Raw genomic sequence first — 15,662 nt, 5'->3', positions numbered from 1 at the left:
TTTATGTGCATAGCATTCTTGTATAGTAAGAGTCTTACTCGAGGGATGTTGAAAAGTGCCTTATGCCTTGTATTGTTATTGTGTATTCTGTTGTAACTGTCGAGGAGTAGTTTTACAGGAGGGTTAACAGTGAAGTTTAAAGATCTGTATATGTAGTAGGCACAATAATAAGAGTAGTATATGTCTTGTATATTTAGCAAGTTGAGTCTTTTGAAAAGTGGTGGGGAGTGTTGTCTAGCCCAGGAGCTGGTTATCACCCGCACAACAGCATTTTGTTGGTTTATTAAGATGGCTGGCTGTGGTTGAGTCCCAGGCACAGATACCATAGGTGAGGTAAGGATATATTAGAGAGTGGTACAGGGCAAGAAGAGTTGTTTGTGGTACATAATATCGTATCTTGGAAAGGATTCCTACTGATTTGGAAATTTTCTTGGTTATGTGATGGGTATGGGACTGAAATTTAAGATTACAGTCATGGAGAAGACCTAGAAATTTGCCCTCCCTTTGTGAGGGAAAAGTTCAACAGATAGGAGTAGCAAGCGAGTATATGGTGACGATAGTTTGATTGCCCGGCTGCTTGTTAAGGTAGGGTCAGTGTCTAGCTCCCGCTATCTCCTTCCCCTCCTTTTTTCCACCCGGAAAGGTGACGTGTGGGGCTCCGACCAAATGGTAATCACTTGACTCACAGCTCCCAACACAACTGTGAGTAAAAGTCTCTGCTCCTGTTTTTAATGGATATATTGGTTAAAAGCTTCACTTTTAACCAATTATAAGACAGTTCATTCTGCCTTGATTTCTGGAGTTTTGAGACTCTCTGACCGCGGGTTCAAATCCCGCCCGTGGTATGCTTTGTTTGCAATCGTGTAATCACCATGTTTTTTAAATACTTTACTTATCATGGAGAGTGATTTCTTAGGCAGTGGTAACCTTTGTCTCTTTCTAGCTTGGAATGTCAGCTTGGGTCATCTGGCAACCAAAGAAACAGTGTTGAAGGAGACGAACTTTACACAAGTTCTGGGACGTCACCATTTTATCTGCATACCTAAGTGTAGTCAACCCCAGGCAACTACCTCTCATCTTTGCAGTGGTGAAGAACCTGTGTTCCTATCATCTTGACGGACTATTCAAGGCTAGAGACACTGTGAAGAGCTAGTCGTTGGGTTGTCACTCAACATCTGTGACCCCCCCATCATCATCAACGGCTACAATTTCTACAACACGCTGTGTCAACAACATCAGACACCCTAGTCTAACTTCATATATTAGCGTTGAATTAAGATATTTTTTTTATATTTCATTTTTCTTTTCTCTTTCAAGTAGGATAAAAATTCATATTTAATTGTTTTATATTTTCATTTCTAATTAATAAAGTGTTTATATTTGACTGTTATTATTCTTTTTCTATTCAATAATTTTCCTGAGGAGGAGCCAACCTTGGTAATACTTACTGAAGTTGTTACAGGGCTGAGTAAGTCTTCACTCCATTTAACAGTATGTTGAGTTGAATATTTGAGGCTCTGTTGCCAGACAGCATTAAGTATGTTTTGTCTATGTTAAGTGTGAGTTTGTTGGTCATCATCCAAGCATATATCTTTAGCAGTTTATTGTTTACAGTGTTTCCAAGTACAGCTGGGTCTGAATGGGAGTACACATATGTCGTGTCATCTGCGAATAGAACTGGTGTAAGGAGTTGGGATGCATTGGGGAGATCATTGATGTAGATGAGAAGGAGGAGTGGGCCTAGGACACTACCCTGGGGTACTCCTACAGCTACAGGTTGGATAGTGGAGTTGACTCCATTTGCATGTGCATACTGGTGTCTGTCGTTAAGATAGAATTTTAGGTAGTCAAGAGAATGTCCTCTTATGCCATGATGATTCAGTTTGAGGTGCAAGAGATACACAAATAACCCGTACATAAAAGAGAGAAGCTTACGACGACGTTTCGGTCCGACTTGGACCATTGACAAAGTCACACTGCAAGAGATTGTGGTCAACTGTGTCAAACGCTTTTCGTAGGTCGATAAAGAGCCTCAGCGGATATTCATTCTTATCGAAAGCTGTGTATATTAGGTCTTGCATTTGTATAATAGCATCATTCATATTTTTTTGTCTAAATCCAAACTGGCATGAGTTAAGTATGTTGGTGGAAATAAGGTAGGAGTAAATTTGCTTGTGTATTATTTTTTCAAATATCTTGGAGAGTAAGAGCAAGTTTGATATGGGTCTGTAATTGTTCAAATCAGTTGGATCTCCACCTTTGTGGCTTGGGGTGACTCTTGCTGTCTTGAGTGGTTTGGGGTGACTCTTGCTGTCTTGAGTGGCTTGGGGTGACTCTTGCTGTCTTGAGTGGTTTGGGGTGACTCTTGCTGTCTTGAGTGGCTTGGGGTGACCCTTGCTGTCTTGAGTGGCTTGGGGGGACCTTTGCTGTCTTGAGTGGCTTGGGGTGACCCTTGCTTTCTTGAGTGGATTGGGGTGACCTTTGCTGTCTTGAGTGGCTTGGGGTGACTCTTGCTGTCTTGAGTGGCTTGGGGTGACCTTTGCTGTCTTGAGTGGCTTGGGGTGACCCTTGCTGTCTTGAGTGGCTTGGGGTGACCCTTTCTGTCTTGAGTGGATCGGGGTGACCCTTGCTGTCTTGAGTGGCTTAGGGTGACCCTTGCTGTCTTGAGTGGCTTAGGGTGATCCTTGCTGTCTTGAGTGCCTTAGGGTGACCCTTGCTGTCTTGAGTGTCTTGGGGTGACCCTTGCTGTCTTGAGTGGCTTGGGGTGACTCTTACTGTCTTGAGTGGCTTCGGGTGACCCTTGCTGTCTTGAGTGGCTTAGGGTGACCCTTGCTGTCTTGAGTGGCATAGGGTGACCCTTGCTGTCTTGAGTGGCTTGGGGTGACCCTTGCTGTCTTGAGTGTTTTAGGGTGCCCTTGCTGTCTCGAGTGGCTTAAAGTGACCCTTCCTGTCTTGAGTGGCTTGGGGTGACTCTTGCTGTCTTGAGTGGCTTGGGGTGACCCTTGCTGTCTTGAGTGGCTTAGGGTGACCCTTGCTGTCTTGAGTGGCTTAGGGTGACCCTTGCTGTCTTGAGTGGCAAAGGGTGACCCTTGCTGTCTTGAGTGGCTTAGGATGACCCTTGCTGTCTTGAGTGGCATAGGGTTACCCTTGCTGTCTTGAGTGGCTTGGGGTGACCCTTGCTGTCTTGAGTGTCTTGGGGTGACCCTTGCTGTCTTGAGTGGCTTAGGGTGACCCTTGCTGTCTTGAGTGGCTTAGGGTGACCCTTGCTGTCTTGAGTGGCTTAGGGTGACCCTTGCTGTCTTGAGTGTCTTGGGGTGACCCTTGCTGTCTTGAGTGGCTTGGGGTGACCCTTGCTGTCTTGAGTGGCTTGGGGTGACCCTTGCTGTCTTGAGTGGCTTGGGGTGACCCTTGCTGTCTTGAGTAGACCGGGGTGACCTTTGCTGTCTTGAGTGGCTTAGGGTGACCCTTGCTGTCTTGAGTGGCTTAGGGTGACCCTTGCTGTCTTGAGTGGCTTAGGGTGACCCTTGCTGTCTTGAGTGGCTTGAGGTAACCTTTGCTGTCTTGAGTGGCTTGGGGTGACCTTTGCTGTCTTGAGTGGCTTGGGGGGACCCTTGCTGTCTTGAGTGGCTTGGGGTGACCCTTGCTGTATTGAGTGGCTTAGGGTGACATTTGCTGTCTTGAGTGGCTTGGGGTGACCCTTGCTGTCTTGAGTGGCTTGGGGTGACCCTTTCTGTCTTGAGTGGATCGGGGTGACCCTTGCTGTCTTGAGTGGCTTAGGGTGACCCTTGCTGTCTTGAGTGGCTTAGGGTGATCCTTGCTGTCTTGAGTGCCTTAGGGTGACCCTTGCTGTCTTGAGTGTCTTGGGGTGACCCTTGCTGTCTTGAGTGGCTTGGGGTGACTCTTACTGTCTTGAGTGGCTTCGGGTGACCCTTGCTGTCTTGAGTGGCTTAGGGTGACCCTTGCTGTCTTGAGTGGCTTAGGGTGACCCTTTCTGTCTTGAGTGGCTTGGGGTGACCCTTGCTGTCTTGAGTGTTTTAGGGTGCCCTTGCTGTCTCGAGTGGCTTAAAGTGACCCTTCCTGTCTTGAGTGGCTTGGAGTGACTCTTGCTGTCCTGAGTGGCTTGGGGTGACCCTTGCTGTCTTGAGTGGCTTAGGGTGACCCTTGCTGTCTTGAGTGGCTTAGGGTGACCCTTGCTGTCTTGAGTGGCATAGGGTGACCCTTGCTGTCTTGAGTGGCTTAGGATGACCCTTGCTGTCTTGAGTGGCATAGGGTTACCCTTGCTGTCTTGAGTGGCTTGGGGTGACCCTTGCTGTCTTGAGTGTCTTAGGGTGACCCTTGCTGTCTTGAGTGGCTTAGGGTGACCCTTGCTGTCTTGAGTGGCTTAGGGTGACCCTTGCTGTCTTGAGTGGCTTAGGGTGACCCTTGCTGTCTTGAGTGTCTTGGGGTGACCCTTGCTGTCTTGAGTGTCTTGGGGTGACCCTTGCTGTCTTGAGTGTCTTGGGGTGACCCTTGCTGTCTTGAGTGGCTTGGGGTGACCCTTGCTGTCTTGAGTGGATCGGGGTGACCTTCGCTGTCTTGAGTGGCTTAGGGTGACCCTTGCTGTCTTGAGTGGCTTGAGGTAACCTTTGCTGTCTTGAGTGGCTTGGAGTGACCTTTGCTGTCTTGAGTGGCTTGGGGGGACCCTTGCTGTCTTGAGTGGCTTGGGGTGACCCTTGCTGTCTTGAGTGGCTTAGGGTGACATTTGCTGTCTTGAGTGGCTTGGGGTGACCCTTGCTGTCTTGAGTGGCTTAGGGTGACCCTTGCTGTCTTGAGTGGTTTGGGGTGACCCTTGCTGTCTTGAGAGTCTTAGGGTGACCCTTGCTGTCTTGAGTGGCTTAGGGTGACCCTTGCTGTCTTGAGTGTCTTGGGGTGACCCTTGCTGTCTTGAGTGGCTTGGGGTGACTCTTGCTGTCTTGAGTGGCTTGGTGTGACCCTTGCTGTCTTGTGTGGCTTGGGGTGACCTTTGCTGTCTTGAGTGGCTTAGGGTGACCCTTGCTGTCTTGAGTGGCTTAGGGTGACCCTTGCTGTCTTGAGTGGTTTGGGGTGACCCTTGCTGTCTTGAGTGTCTTAGGGTGACCCTTGCTGTCTTGAGTGGCTTAGGGTGACCCTTGCTGTCTTGAGTGGCTTGGGGTGACTCTTGCTGTCTTGAGTGGCTTGGGGTGACCCTTGCTGTCTTGAGTGTCTTGGGGTGACCCTTGCTGTCTTGAGTAGCTTAGGGTGACCCTTGCTGTCTTGAGTGGCTTAGGGTGACCCTTGCTGTCTTGAGTGGCTTAGGGTGACCCTTGCTGTCTTGAGTGGCTTAGGGTGACCCTTGCTGTCTTGAGTGGCTTAGGGTGACCCTTGCTGTCTTGAGTGGCTTAGGGTGACCCTTGCTGTCTTGAATGGCTTAGGGTGACCCTTGCTGTCTTGAGTGGTTTAGGGTGACCCTTGCTGTCTTGAGTGGCTTAGGGTGACCCTTGCTGTCTTGAGTGGCTTAGGGTGACCCTTGCTGTCTTGAGTGGCTTAGGGTGACCCTTGCTGTCTTGAGTGTCCTGGGGTGACCCTTGCTGTCTTGAGTGGCTTGGGGTGACCCTTGCTGTCTTGAGTGGCTTAGGGTGACCCTTGCTGTCTTGAGTGTCCTGGGGTGACCCTTGCTGTCTTGAGTGGCTTGGGGTGACCCTTGCTGTCTTGAGTGTCTTGGGGTGACCCTTGCTTTCTTGAGTGGCTTGGGGTGACCCGTGCTATTTTGAGTGGCTTGGGGTGACCCTTGCTGTCTTGAGTGGCTTAGGGTGACCCTTGCTGTCATTAGTGGCTTGGGGTGACCCTTGCTGTCTTGAGTGTCTTGGGGTTACCCTTGCTGTCTTGAGTGGCTTAGGGTGACCCTTGCTGTCTTGAGTGGCTTAGGGTGACCCTTGCTGTCTTGAGTGTCTTGGGGTAACCCTTGCTGTCTTGAGTGGGTTGGGGTGACACTTGCTGTCTTGAGTGTCTTGGGGTGACCCTTGCTGTCTTGAGTGTCTTAGGGTGACCCTTGCTGTCTTGAGTGTCTTGGGGTGACCCTTGCTGTCTTGAGTGTCTTGGGGTAACCCTTGCTGTCTTGAGTGTCTTGGGGTGACCCTTGCTGTCTTGAGAGTCTTGGGGTGACCCTTGCTGTCTTGAATGTCTTGGGGTGACCCTTGCTGTCTTGAGTGGCTTAGGGTGACCCTTGCTGTCTTGAGTGGCTTAGGGTGACCCTTGCTGTCTTGAGTGTCTTGGGGTGACCCTTGCTGTCTTGAGTGGCTTAGGGTGACCCTTGCTGTCTTGAGTGTCTTGGGGTGACCCTTGCTGTCTTGAGTGGCTTAGGGTGACCCTTGCTGTCTTGAGTGTCTTGGGGTGACCCTTGCTGTCTTGTGTGTCTTGGGGTGATCCTTGCTGTCTTGAGTGGCTTAGGGTGACCCTTGCTGTCTTGAGTGTCTTGGGGTGACCCTTGCTGTCTTGAGTGGCTTAGGGTGACCCTTGCTGTCTTGAGTGGCTTAGGGTGACCCTTGCTGTCTTGAGTGGCTTAGGGTGACCCTTGCTGTCTTGAGTGGCTTAGGGTGACCCTTGCTGTCTTGAGTGGCTTAGGGTGACCCTTGCTGTCTTGAATGGCTTAGGGTGACCCTTGCTGTCTTGAGTGGTTTAGGGTGACCCTTGCTGTCTTGAGTGGCTTAGGGTGACCCTTGCTGTCTTGAGTGGCTTAGGGTGACCCTTGCTGTCTTGAGTGGCTTAGGGTGACCCTTGCTGTCTTGAGTGTCTTGGGGTGACCCTTGCTGTCTTGAGTGGCTTGGAGTGACCCTTGCTGTCTTGAGTGTCTTTGGGTGACCCTTGTTGTCTTGAGTGTCTTGGGGTGACCCTTGCTTTCTTGAGTGGCTTGGGGTGACCCGTGCTATTTTGAGTGGCTTGGGGTGACCCTTGCTGTCTTGAGTGGCTTAGGGTGACCCTTGCTGTCATTAGTGGCTTGGGGTGACCCTTGCTGTCTTGAGTGTCTTGGGGTTACCCTTGCTGTCTTGAGTGGCTTAGGGTGACCCTTGCTGTCTTGAGTGGCTTAGGGTGACCCTTGCTGTCTTGAGTGTCTTGGGGTAACCCTTGCTGTCTTGAGTGGGTTGGGGTGACACTTGCTGTCTTGAGTGTCTTGGGGTGACCCTTGCTGTCTTGAGTGTCTTAGGGTGACCCTTGCTGTCTTGAGTGTCTTGGGGTGACCCTTGCTGTCTTGAGTGTCTTGGGGTGACCCTTGCTGTCTTGAGTGTCTTGGGGTGACCCTTGCTGTCTTGAGTGTCTTGGGGTGACCCTTGCTGTCTTGAATGTCTTAGGGTGACCCTTGCTGTCTTGAGTAGCTTAGGGTGACCCTTGCTGTCTTGAGTGGCTTAGGGTGACCCTTGCTGTCTTGAGTGTCTTGGGGTGACCCTTGCTGTCTTGAGTGGCTTAGGGTGACCCTTGCTGTCTTGAGTGTCTTGGGGTGACCCTTGCTGTCTTGAGTGGCTTAGGGTGACCCTTGCTGTCTTGAGTGTCTTGGGGTGACCCTTGCTGTCTTGAGTGTCTTGGGGTGACCCTTTTTGTCTTGAGTGGCTTAGGGTGACCCTTGCTGTCTTGAGTGTCTTGGGGTGACCCTTGCTGTCTTGAGTGGCTTAGGGTGACCCTTGCTGTCTTGAGTGTCTTGGGGTGACCCTTGCTGTCTTGAGTGGCTTAGGGTGAACCTTGCTGTCTTGAGTGTCTTGGGGTGACCCTTGCTGTCTTGAGTGGCTTAGGGTGACCCTTGCTGTCTTGAGTGTCTTGGGGTGACCCTTGCTGTTTTGAGTGTCTTGGGGTGACCCTTGCTGTCTTGAGTGGTTTGGGGTGACTCTTGCTGTCTTTAGTGGCTTGGGGTGACCCTTCCTGTCTTGAGTGTCTTGGGGTGACTCTTGCTGTCTTCAGTGGCTTGGGGTGACCCTTGCTGTCTTGAGTGGCTTGGGGTGACTCTTGCTGTCTTCAGTGGCCTGGGGTGACCCTTCCTGTCTTGAGTGTCTTGGGGTGACTCTTGCTGTCTTCAGTGGCTTGGGGTGACCCTTGCTGTCTTGAGTGGCTTGGGGTGACCCTTGCTGTCATGAGTGGCTTGGGGTGACCCTTGCTGTCTTGAGTGTCTTGGGGTGACTCTTGCTGTCTTCAGTGGCTTGGGGTGACCCTTCCTGTCTTGAGTGTCTTGGGGTGACTCTTGCTGTCTTCAGTGGCTTGGGGTGACCCTTGCTGTCTTGAGTGGCTTGGGGTGACCCTTGCTGTCTTCAGTGGCTTGGGGTGACCCTTGCTGTCTTCAGTGGCTTGGGGTGACCCTTGCTGTCTTCAGTGGCTTGGGGTGACCCTTGCTGTCTTCAGTGGCTTGGGGTGACCCTTGCTGTCTTCAGTGGCTTGGGGTGACCCTTGCTGTCTTCAGTGGCTTGAGGTGACCCTTGCTGTCTTGAGTGTCTTGGGGTGACCCTTGCTGTCTTGAGTGGCTTGGGGTGACCCTTGCTGTCTTGAGTGGCTTGGGGTGACCCTTCCTGTCTTGAGTGGCTTGGGGTGACCCTTGCTGTCTTGATTGGCTTGGGGTGACCCTTGCTGTGTTGAGTGGCTTGGTGTGACCCTTGCTGTCTTGAGTGGCTTAGGGTGACCCTTGCTGTCTTGATTGGCTTGGGGTGACCCTTGCTGTCTTGAGTAGGTTAGGGTGACCCTTGCTGTCTTGAGTGGCTTAGGGTGACCCTTGGTCTTGAGTGACCCTTGCTGTCTTGAGTGGGGTGACTTAGGGTGACCCTTGCTGTCTTGAGTGGCTTAGGGTGACCCTTGCTGTCTTGAGTGGGGTGACTTAGGGTGACCCTGTGAGTGGCTGTTGCTGTGAGTGGCTTAGGGTGACCCTTGCTGTCTTGAGTGGCTTAGGGTGACCCTTGCTGTCTTGAGTGGCTTAGGGTGACCCTTGCTGTCTTGAGTGGTTTGACCCTTGCTGTCTTGAGTGGCTTACCCTTGCTGTCTTGAGTGGCCCTTAGGGTTGGACCCTTGCTGTCTTGAGTGGCTTAGGGTGACCCTTGCTGTCTTGAGTGGCTTAGGGTGACCCTTGCTGTCTTGAGTGTCCTGGGGTGACCCTTTCTGTCTTGAGTGGCTTTGGGTGACCCTTGCTGTCTTGAGTGTCTTGGGGTGACCCTTGCTGTCTTGAGTGTCTTGGGGTGACCCTTGCTTTCTTGAGTGGCTTGGGGTGACCCGTGCTATTTTGAGTGGCTTGGGGTGACCCTTGCTGTCTTGAGTGGCTTAGGGTGACCCTTGCTGTCTTTAGTGGCTTGGGGTGACCCTTGTTGTCTTGAGTGTCTTGGGGTGACCCTTGCTGTCTTGAGTGGCTTAGGGTGACCCTTGCTGTCTTGAGTGGCTTAGGGTGACCCTTGCTGTCTTGAGTGGCTTAGGGTGACCCTTGCTGTCTTGAGTGGGTTGGGGTGACAATTGCTGTCTTGAGTGTCTTGGGGTGACCCTTGCTGTCTTGAGTGTCTTAGGGTGACCCTTGCTGTCTTGAGTGTCTTGGGGTGACCCTTGCTGTCTTGAGTGTCTTGGGGTAACCCTTGCTGTCTTGAGTGTCTTGGGGTGACCCTTGCTGTCTTGAATGTCTTGGGGTGACCCTTGCTGTCTTGAGTGGCTTAGGGTGACCCTTGCTGTCTTGAGTGGCTTAGGGTGACCCTTGCTGTCTTGAGTGTCTTGGGGTGACCCTTGCTGTCTTGAGTGGCTTAGGGTGACCCTTGCTGTCTTGAGTGTCTTGGGGTGACCCTTGCTGTCTTGAATGGCTTAGGGTGACCCTTGCTGTCTTGAGTGTCTTGGGGTGACCCTTGCTGTCTTGTGTGTCTTGGGAGTGACCCTTGCTGTCTTGAGTGGCTTAGGGTGACCCTTGCTGTCTTGAGTGGCTTAGGGTGACCCTTGCTGTCTTGAGTGACCCTTGCTGTCTTGAGTGGCTTAGGGTGACCCTTGCTGTCTTGAGTGTCTTGAGGGGACCCTTGCTGTCTTGAGTGGCTTAGGGTGACCCTTGCTGTCTTGAGTGGGGTGACTTGCTGTCTTGAGGGTTAGACCCTTGCTGTCTTGAGTGTCTTGGGGTGACCCTTGCTGTCTTGAGTGGCTTAGGGTGACCCTTGCTGTCTTGAGTGTCTTGGGGTGACCCTTGCTGTTTTGAGTGACTTAGGGTGACCCTTGCTGTCTTGAGTGGCTTAGGGTGACCCTTGCTGTCTTGAGTGGCTTAGGGTGACCCTTGCTGTCTTGAGTGGCTTGGGGTGACCCTTGCTGTCTTGAGTGTCTTAGGGTGACCCTTGCTGTCTTGAGTGGCTTAAGGTGACATTTTCTGTCTTGAGTGGCTTAGGGTGACCCTTGCTGTCTTGAGTGGCTTGGGGTGACTCTTGCTGTCTTCAGTGGCTTGGGGTGACCCTTGCTGTCTTGAGTGTCTTGGGGTGACCCTTGCTGTCTTGAGTGGCCTGGGGTGACCCTTGCTGTCTTGAGTGGCTTGGGGTGACCCTTGCTGTCTTGAGTGGCTTGGGGTGACCCTTGCTGTCTTGAGTGTCTTGGGGTGACCCTTGTTGTCTTGAGTGTCTTAGGGTGACCCTTGCTGTCTTGAGTGGCTTGGGGTGACCCTTGCTGTCTTGAGTGGCTTGGAGTGACCCTTGCTGTCTTGAGAGGCTTGGGGTGACCCTTGCTGTCTTGTGTGGCTTGGGGTGACCCTTGCTGTCTTGAGTGGCCTGGGGTGACCCTTGCTGTCTTGAGTGGCTTGGGGTGACCCTTGCTGTCTTGAGTGGCTTGGGGTGACCCTTGCTGTCTTGAGTGGCTTGGGGTGACCGTTGCTGTCTTGAGTGGCTTGGGTGACCCTTGCTGTCTTGAGTGTCTTAGGGTGACCCTTGCTGTCTTGAGTGGCTTAGGGTGACCCTTGCTGTCTTGAGTGGCTTGGGGTGACCCTTCCTGTCTTGAGTGGCTTGGGGTGACCCTTGCTGTCTTGAGTGGTTTGGGGTGACCCTTGCTGCCTTGAGTGGCTTGCGGTGACCTTTGCTGTCTTGAGTGGCTTGGGGTGACCCTTGCTGTCTTGAGTGGCTTGGGGTGACCCTTGCTGTCTTGAGTGGCTTGGGGTGACCCTTGCTGTCTTGAGTGGCTTGGGGTGACCCTTGCTGTCTTGAGTGGCTTGGGGTGACCCTTGCTGTCTTGAGTGGCTTGGGGTGACCCTTGCTGTCTTGAGTGGCTTGGGGTGACCCTTGCTGTCTTGAGTGGCTTGGGGTGACCCTTGCTGTCTTGAGTGGCTTGGGGTGACCCTTGCTGTCTTGAGTGGCTTGGGGTGACCCTTGCTGTCTTGAGTGGCTTGGGGTGACCCTTGCTGTCTTGAGTGGCTTAGGGTGACCCTTGCTGTCTTGAGTGGCTTAGGGTGACCCTTGCTGTCTTGAGTGGCTTAGGGTGACCCTTGCTGTCTTGAGTGGCTTAGGGTGACCCTTGCTGTCTTGAGTGGCTTAGGGTGACCCTTGCTGTCTTGAGTGGCTTAGGGTGACCCTTGCTGTCTTGAGTGTCTTAGGGTGACCCTTGCTGTCTTGAGTGTCTTAGGGTGACCCTTGCTGTCTTGAGTGGCTTAGGGTGACCCTTGCTGTCTTGAGTGGCTTAGGGTGACCCTTGCTGTCTTGAGTGGCTTAGGGTGACCCTTGCTGTCTTGAGTGGCTTAGGGTGACCCTTGCTGTCTTGAGTGGCTTAGGGTGACCCTTGCTGTCTTGAGTGTCTTAGGGTGACCCTTGCTGTCTTGAGTGGCTTAGGGTGACCCTTGCTGTCTTGAGTGGCTTAGGGTGACCCTTGCTGTCTTGAGTGGCTTAGGGTGACCCTTGCTGTCTTGAGTGTCTTCGGGTGACCCTTGCTGTCTTGAATGGCTTAGGGTGACCCTTGCTGTTTTGAGTGGTTTAGGGTGACCCTTGCTGTCTTGAGTGGCTTAGGGTGACCCTTGCTGTCTTGAGTGGCTTGGGGTGACCCTTGCTGTCTTGAGTGGCTTAGGGTGACCCTTGCTGTCTTGAGTGGCTTAGGGTGACCCTTGCTGTCTTGAGTGGCTTGGGGTGACCCTTGCTGTCTTGAGTGGCTTGGGGTGACCCTTGCTGTCTTGAGTGGCTTGGGGTGACCCTTGCTGTCTTGAGTGTCTTAGGGTGACCCTTGCTGTCTTGAGTGGCTTGGGGTGACCCTTGCTGTCTTGAGTGGCTTGGGGTGACCCTTGCTGTCTTGAGTGGCTTGGGGTGACCCTTGCTGTCTTGAGTGGCTTGGGGTGACCCTTGCTGTCTTGAGTGTCTTGGGGTGACCCTTGCTGTCTTGAGTGGCTTGGGGTGACCCTTGCTGTCTTGAGTGGCTTGGGGTGACCCTTGCTGTCTTGAGTGGCTTGGGGTGACCCTTGCTGTCTTGAGTGGCTTGGGGTGACCCTTGCTGTCTTGAGTGGCTTGGGGTGACCCTTGCTGTCTTGAGTGGCTTGGGGTGACCCTTGCTGTCTTGAGTGTCTTAGGGTGACCCTTGCTGTCTTGAGTGGCTTGGGGTGACCCTTGCTGTCTTGAGTGGCTTGGAGTGACCCTTGCTGTCTTGAGTGGCTTAGGGTGACCCTTGCTGTCTTGAGTGGCTTGGGGTGACCCTTGGTCTTGAGTGACCCTTGCTGTCTTGCGTGTCTTGGGGTGACCCTTGCTGTCTTGAGTGGCTTGGTGTGACCCTTGCTGTCTTGAGTGGCTTAGGGTGACCCTTGCTGTCTTGATTGGCTTGGGGTGACTCTTGCTGTCTTCAGTGGCTTGGGGTGACCCTTGCTGTCTTGAGTGGCTTGGGGTGACCCTTGCTGTCTTGAGTGGCTTGGGGTGACCCTTGCTGTCTTGATTGGCTTGGGGTGACCCTTGCTGTGTTGAGTGGCTTGGTGTGACCCTTGCTGTCTTGAGTGGCTTAGGGTGACCCTTGCTGTCTTGATTGGCTTGGGGTGACTCTTGCTGTCTTCAGTGGCTTGGGGTGACCCTTGCTGTCTTGAGTGGCTTGGGGTGACCCTTGCTGTCTTGAGTGGCTTAGGGTGACCCTTGCTGTCTTGAGTGGCTTAGGGTGACCCTTGCTGTCTTGAGTGGCTTAGGGTGACCCTTGCTGTCTTGAGTGGCTTAGGGTGACCCTTGCTGTCTTGAGTGGCTTAGGGTGACCCTTGCTGTCTTGAGTGTCTTAGGGTGACCCTTGCTGTCTTGAGTGTCTTAGGGTGACCCTTGCTGTCTTGAGTGTCTTAGGGTGACCCTTGCTGTCTTGAGTGTCTTAGAGTGACCCTTGCTGTCTTGAGTGGCTTAGGGTGACCCTTGCTGTCTTGAGTGGCTTAGGGTGACCCTTGCTGTCTTGAGTGTCTTAGGGTGACCCTTGCTGTCTTGAGTGTCTTAGGGTGACCCTTGCTGTCTTGAGTGTCTTAGGGTGACCCTTGCTGTCTTGAGTGTCTTAGGGTGACCCTTGCTGTCTTGAGTGTCTTAGGGTGACCCTTGCTGTCTTGAGTGGCTTGGGTGACCCTTGCTGTCTTGAGTGTCTTAGGGTGACCCTTGCTGTCTTGAGTGGCTTAGGGTGACCCTTGCTGTCTTGAGTGGCTTAGGGTGACCCTTGCTGTCTTGAGTGGCTTGGGGTGACCCTTGCTGTCTTGAGTGGCTTGGGGTGACCCTTGCTGTCTTGAGTGGCTTGGGGTGACCCTTGCTGTCTTGAGTGGCTTGGGGTGACCCTTGCTGTCTTGAGTGTCTTAGGGTGACCCTTGCTGTCTTGAGTGGCTTAGGGTGACCCTTGCTGTCTTGAGTGGCTTGGGGTGACCCTTGCTGTCTTGAGTGGCTTGGGGTGACCCTTGCTGTCTTGAGTGGCTTGGGGTGACCCTTGCTGTCTTGAGTGGCTTGGAGTGACCCTTGCTGTCTTGAGTGGCTTGGGGTGACCCTTGCTGTCTTGAGTGGCTTCGGGTGACCCTTGCTGTCTTGAGTGGCTTAGGGTGACCCTTGCTGTCTTGAATGGCTTGGGGTGACTCTTGCTGTCTTGAGTGGCTTAGGGTGACCCTTGCTGTCTTGAGTGGCTTAGGGTGACCCTTGCTGTCTTGAGTGGCTTAGGGTGACCCTTGCTGTCTTGAGTGGCTTAGGGTGACCCTTGCTGTCTTGAGTGGCTTAGGGTGACCCTTGCTGTCTTGAGTGGCTTAGGGTGACCCTTGCTGTCTTGAGTGGCTTAGGATGACCCTTGCTGTCTTGAGTGGCTTGGGGTGACCCTTGCTGTCTTGAGTGGCTTGGGGTGACCCTTGCTGTCTTGAGTGGCTTAGGGTGACCCTTGCTGTGTTGAGTGGCTTGGGGTGACTCTTGCTGTCTTGAGTGGCTTAGGGTGACCCTTGCTGTCTTGAGTGGCTTAGGGTGACCCTTGCTGTCTTGAGTGGCTTAGGGTGACCCTTGCTGTCTTGAGTGGCTTAGGGTGACCCTTGCTGTCTTGAGTGGCTTAGGGTGACCCTTGCTGTCTTGAGTGGCTTAGGGTGACCCTTGCTGTCTTGAGTGGCTTAGGGTGACCCTTGCTGTCTTGAATGGTTTAGGGTGACCCTTGCTGTCTTGAGTGGCTTAGGGTGACCCTTGCTGTCTTGAGTGGCTTGGGGTGACCCTTGCTGTCTTGAGTGGCTTAGGGTGACCCTTGCTGTCTTGAGTGGCTTGGGGTGACTCTTGCTGTCTTGAGTGGCTTGGGGTGACCCTTGCTGTCTTGAGTGGCTTAGGGTGACCCTTGCTGTCTTGAGTGGCTTAGGGTGACCCTTGCTGTCTTGAGTGGCTTGGGGTGACCCTTGCTGTCTTGAGTGGCTTATGGTGACCCTTTCTGTCTTGAGTGGCTTGGGGTGACCCTTGCTGTCTTGAGTGGCTTAGGGTGACCCTTGCTGTCTTGAATGGCTTGGGGTGACCCTTGCTATCTTGAGTGGCTTAGGGTGACCCTTGCTGTCTTGAGTGGCTTGGGGTGACCCTTGCTGTCTTGAGTGGCTTAGGGTGACCCTTGCTGTCTTGAGTGGCTTGGGGTGACCCTTGCTGTCTTGAGTGGCTTGGGGTGACCCTTGCTGTCTTGAGTGGCTTGGGGTGACCCTTGCTGTCTTGAGTGGCTTGGGGTGACCCTTGCTGTCTTGAGTATGGGTGGGAAGGTTGAGGAAGCTATAGGTTTGTTAAACATTGTTGCAGTAATGGGCGACAGTTCTGGTGCAGCTTTTTTATATATGAATGGTGGCAAGTTATCTAGATCACCTGATTTGTTCCTTAATGATTTAATGATGAGTGAGACTTCAGTGGGATTAGTTGGAGCTAGAAATAGAGTATTTGGATAGTTGCTAGTGAGGTACTCGCTCACCTGGGTATTTGAGCTGGGAATTTGACTCTCTAGCTTTGATCCTACAGTAGAGAAGAAGACATTAAATTTGTCGGCCATGTTTATAGGTTGCATGTGAGGTTCATCTGATTTAGTTAAGTTTATCTCTCTATTTCCAGTCGGTTTCCTTAAGACCAAAATTTTGGAGAGGGTTTGCCAGGTACTTTTCATGTCAACCTTCATTTCACTATATCTATTTTCATAATACATTTATTTTGATTTACATATTAGTTTTGTTAGTATTGATGTGTATCTTTTAGTAAATTCTTTAGTAATTAGGCCTAATCTGAGCTATTTAT

The sequence above is a fragment of the Cherax quadricarinatus genome, chromosome 44, assembly GCF_038502225.1.
Source record: "Cherax quadricarinatus isolate ZL_2023a chromosome 44, ASM3850222v1, whole genome shotgun sequence".
Taxonomy (NCBI): domain Eukaryota; kingdom Metazoa; phylum Arthropoda; class Malacostraca; order Decapoda; family Parastacidae; genus Cherax; species Cherax quadricarinatus.
The sequence above is the reverse complement of the archived record's forward strand: the minus strand, read 5'-3'. Positions refer to the sequence as shown.